The 5,317-nt window shown below is 43.0% G+C and overlaps 1 non-coding gene across 1 annotated transcript; it reads right to left on the reverse strand.

Moving 5' to 3' along the window:
- Window positions 1-4,834: 4,834 nt before the first annotated feature.
- Window positions 4,835-4,906, reverse strand: TRNAC-GCA (transfer RNA cysteine (anticodon GCA)). Its single transcript has one exon. It is a non-coding gene; the product is annotated as a tRNA-Cys (tRNA).
- Window positions 4,907-5,317: the final 411 nt, after the last annotated feature.

Here is a 5,317-nt window from a genome sequence, read left to right on the forward strand (position 1 = left end):
TATCATTTGCAAAAAAAAACAGGCAATATTTCTAGATTTGAGTGTGTGCATGCTCAGTTGCTAAGTCATGATAGACTCTTATGGCCCCATGGACTGTACTCTGCCAGTTTCCTCTGTCCATGGGATTTTCCAGGCAAAAGTACTGAAATGGGTTGCCATTTCCTACTCCAGGTGGTCTTCCTGACCCAGGGATCAAACCAACAGCTTCTGTGTCTCCTGCATTGCCGAGGAGAGATTTGAGTGCTGCATGGATTAAATATAATAGAGGCAGAACTTTAAGAAATAGGAAATGTATTCCCTGTGTTATCTTATAGGACTTCTGTAAGCTTTCGTTTGTAAATGAAAAACTTCTCTTCTGGTTTTAAAATTATATTCATCTATGTTGATTTTTATCATGTGGCAAATCTATCACTATTTTTCCTATGTTTGTCTTTTTCTAATGATCCTCCAGTAGATATTTGAATATTTGCATATTTACACAGCTATGTTTCCAAAGAAACAGCAACATATCCCAATACATCTTTAGGTATGTTCAGTCAAGCTCTTGGGAGAAGATCAAAGAAACAAGAGAGAGAAAGAAATAGAGGAATTACCCTAATATACCATAATACTAATTTTGAGAAATCTTAGAAAAATGCTGTCAAGTGAAAGTGAAGTGAAAGTTGCTCAGTCATGTCCAACTCTTTGCAACCCTAAGAACTGTAGCCTGACAGACTCTGCTGTCCATGAATTCTCCACGCAAGAATACTGGAGGGGGTTTCCATTCCCTTCTCCAGAAGATCCCAATTCAGAGATCGAACCGAGGTCTTTAGCATTGCAGGAGGATTCTTTACCATTTGAGCCACCACGGGAGCCCAAGAATAATGGAGTGGGTGGTTTGTCCTCTTTCCAGGGAATCTTCAATCCAGGAATTGAACTGGGGTCTCCTGCATTGCAGGTGGATTCTTTACTAGCTGAGCTACCAGGGAGCTCCAAGAAACACACCATAATAACAGTGAATTGACCATAAGGACCGTTGTGCCACCAGGGTCCCCTGTTCATGGGGATTCTCTGGGTGAGACTACGGGAGTAAGTTGCTGTGCTCTCCTCCAGGGGATCTGCCCAACCAGGGATCCAATCTGTGTCTCTTATGTCTCCAGCATTGGCAGGCGGATTCTTTACCACTAGCACCATCTGGGAAGCCCATTGCCTTAAGTATATAGCTCTAAGAGAAAAGCAAGTTTGGACATTTTCTATTGTGCAGATCAAGCAAACCCCTCTGATGTCAACCTATGAAATTTGTTCTTAAGGGGAATGGAATGTCTTTTCATGTCCTAGAATATCACTGAAAGGTATTTATGAGGACCTTGATAACAACAAGCTAATGATTTCTTTATGGTTTACAAAATACTTTGCTGTTACTATGGCATTTCATTCAAAGATGGGCTCAATAAAGGACAGAAATGGTAGGAACCTAACAGAAGCAGAAGATATTAAGAAGAGGTGGCAAGAATACATAGAAGAACTGTACAAAAAAGATCTTCATGACCCAGATATTCATGATGGTTTGATCACTCAACTAGAGCCAGACATCCTGGAGTGTGAAGTTAAGTGGGCCTTAGGAAGCATCACTAGGAACAAAGCTAGTGGAGGTGATGGAATTCCAGTTGAGCTATTTCTAATCCTGAAAGATGATGCTGTGAAAGTGCTGCACTCAATATGGCAACAAATTTGGAAAACTCAGCAGTGGCCACAGGACTGGAAAAGGTCAGTTTTCATTCCAACCCCTAAGAAAGGCAATCCCAAAGAATGCTCAAACTACCGCACAATTGCACTCATCTCACATGCTAGTAAAGTAATGCTCAAAATTCTCCAAGCCAGGCTTCAGCAATACATGAACCATGAACTTCCAGATGTTCAAGCTGGTTTTAGAAAAGGCAGAGGAACCAGAGATCAAATTGCCAATATCTGCTGGATCATCAAAAAAGCAAGAGCGTTCCAGAAAAACGTCTATTTCTGCTTTATTGACTATGCCAAAGCCTTTGACTGTGTGGATCACAATCAGCTGTGGAAAATTCTGAGAGATGGGAATACCAGACCACCTGACCTGCCTCTTGAAAAACCTGTATGCAGGTCAGGAAGAAACAGTCAGAATTGGACATGGAACAACAGACTGGTTCCAAATAAGAAAAGAAGTACAGGAAGGCTGTATATTGTCACCCTGCTTATTTAACTTATATGCAGAGTACATCATGAGAAACGCTGGGCTGGATGAAGCACAAGCTGGAATCCAGATTGCTGGGAGAGATATCAATAACCTCAGATATGCAGATGACACCACCCTTAGGGCAGAAAGTGAAGAAGAACTAAAGAGCCTCTTGATGAAAGTGAAAGAGGAGAGTGAAAAAGTTGGCTTACAGTTCAGCATTCAGAAAACCAAGATCATGGCATCCGGTCCCATCAGTTCATGGCAAATAGATGGGGAAACAGTGGCTGACTTTTTTTTTCTGGGCTCCAGAATCACTGCAGATGGTGATTTCAGCCATGAAATTAAAAAAGGCTTACTCCTTGAAAGGAAAGTTATGACCAACCTAGACAACATATTAAAAAGCAGAGATATTACATGTACTTTATCAGCAAAGTTTCATCTAGTCAAGGCTATGGTTTTTCCAGTGGTCATGTATGGATGTGAGACTTGGACTATAAAGAAAGCTGAGCACCAAAGAATTGATGCTTTTGAACTGTGGTGTTGGAGAAGACTCTTGAGAGTCCCTTGGACTGCAAGGGGATCCAACCAGTCCATGCTAAAGGAGATCGGTCCTGGGTATTCATTGGTAGGACTGATTTTGAAGCTGAAACTCCAATACTTTGGCTACCTGATGCAAAGAGCTGACTCATTGGAAAAGACCCTGATGCTGGGAAAGATTGAGGGCAGGAGGAGAATAGCACGACAGAGGATGAGATGGTTGGATGACATCACTGACTCATTGGACATGAGTTTTGGTGGACCCTGGAAGTTGGTGATGGACAGGGAGGCCTGGCATGCTGCAGTTCATGGTGTCACAGAGTCGGACATGACTGAGCAACTGAACTGAGCTGACTGCACCTTTCAAATTTCCATACATCCATTCAAATTGCCAACATCCATTGTATCATAGTAAAAGCAAGAGAGTTCCAGAAAACATCTACTTCTGCTTTATTGACTACACCGAAGCCTTTGATTGTATGAATCACAGTCTTTTGATTGTGTGGAAAATTTCTGAAGAGATGGGAATACCAGACCACTTTACCTGCCTCCTTCGAAATCTGTCAGGTCGAGAAGCAACAATTAGAACTGGACATGGAAAAACAGACTGGTTCCAAATTGGGAAGGGAGTATGTCAAGGCTGTATATTGCAACCCTGCTTATTTAACTTATATGCAGAATACATCATGAGAAATGCCAGGCTGGATGAAGCACAAGCTGGTATCAAGATTGCTGGGAGAAATATCAATAACCTCAGATATGCAGATGACACCACCCTTAGGGCAGAAAGCAAAGAGAAATTAAAGAGCCTCTTGATGAAAGTGAAAGATGAGAGTGAAAAAGTTGGCTTAAAACTCAGCATTCAAAAAACGAAGATCATGGCATCCGATCCCATCACTTCATGGCATATAGATGGGAAAACAATGGAAACAGTGAGAGACTTTATTTTCTTGTGGTCCAAAATCCCTGCAGATGGTAACTGCAGCCATGAAATTAAGAGACTCTTGCTCCTTGGAACGGAGAATGCAATGGCAATTCACTCCAGTACTCTTGCTTGGAAAATCCCATGGATGGAGGAGCCTGGTGGGCTGCTGTCTATGGTGTCGCACAGTGTCAGACACAATTGAAGCAACTTAGCAGTATCAGCAGCAGCAGCCCCTTGGAAGAAAAGCTATGACCAATCTAGACAGCGTGTTAAAAAGCAGAGACATTACTTTGCCAACAAAGGTCCATCTAGTCAAAGCTATATTTTTTCTAGTAGTCATGTATGGATGTGAGAGTTGGACTATAAAGAAAGCTGAGCGCCAAAGAATTGATGCTTTTGAACTGTGGAGTTGAAGAAGACTCTTGAGAGTCCCTTGGACTGCAAGGAGATCAGACCAGTTCATTCTAAAGTAAATCAGTCCTGAATATTCATTAGAAGGACTGATGCTAAAGCTGAAGCTCCAATACTTTGGTCACCTGATGAGAAGAACTGACTCATATGAAAAGACCCTGATGCTGGGAAAGATTGAAAGCAGGAGAAGGGGACAACAGAGGATGAAATGGTTGCATGGCATCACCTACTCAATGGACATGAGTTTGAGTAAGCTCTGTGAGTTGATGATGGACAGGGAATTCTGGCATGCTGCAGTCCATGGGGTCACAAAGAGTCAGACATGACTGAGCAACTGAACTGAACTGAACTGATGACGTCTTTCTTTGCCCTCTGTAAACCAGAAACTCATTTCCTTGTTGTCATCAAGTTCCTCATAAATACCTTTCAGTGATATTCTAGAACATGATAAGACATCCCATTCCTCTTGAGAACGAATTTCATGTGTTGACATCAGAGGGGTTTGCTTGATCTGCATAATAGAAAGTGTCCATGCTTGCTTTTCTCTTAGAGCCATATATTTAAGGCAACAAGCTTCCCAGGTGAAGCTGGTATAAAGAACCTGCCTGCCAATGCCGGAGACATAAGAGACACAGGTTGGATGTCTGGGTTGGGAACATCCCATGAAGGACTCTTTGTGACCCCATGGACTGTAGCCTGCCAGGCTCCTCTGTCCATGGGATTCTCCAGGCAAGAATATTGGAGTGGGTTGCCATTTCCTTCTCCAGGGGATCTTCCCAACCCAGGGATCGAACCTGGATCTCCTGCATTGCAGGCAGACGCTTTATCCTCTGAGCCACCAGGGAAGTCCCTATATATTTAAGGCAACAAGTTTCCCAGGTGGAGCGGTATAAAGAACCTGCCTGCCAATGCCAGAGACATAAGAGACACAGCTTGGATGCCTGAGTTGGGATGACCCCGTGAAAGAAAGCACAGCAACTTACTGCAGTATTCTTGCCCAGAGAATCCCCGTGGACAGAGGAGCCTGCTGTGCTACAGTCCACAGGGTTGCCAAAAGTTGGAAACAACTGGAGTGACTTAGCACACATGCAGATTTAAGGCAGTAGATATCTATCCATCGAAATAGCTAGGTATGCTGTATTGAGGAATCTATTAAGGAAACAAAGTCTCTGTGGCTTAACACAGTAAAGGTGTGTTCCTGCTCCTACTGTTCTGTCTCAGGCCTGATCTCCAGGACTGAGATCCTCCATCTGGTC

The sequence above is a fragment of the Muntiacus reevesi genome, chromosome 2, assembly GCF_963930625.1.
Source record: "Muntiacus reevesi chromosome 2, mMunRee1.1, whole genome shotgun sequence".
Classification (NCBI taxonomy): domain Eukaryota; kingdom Metazoa; phylum Chordata; class Mammalia; order Artiodactyla; family Cervidae; genus Muntiacus; species Muntiacus reevesi.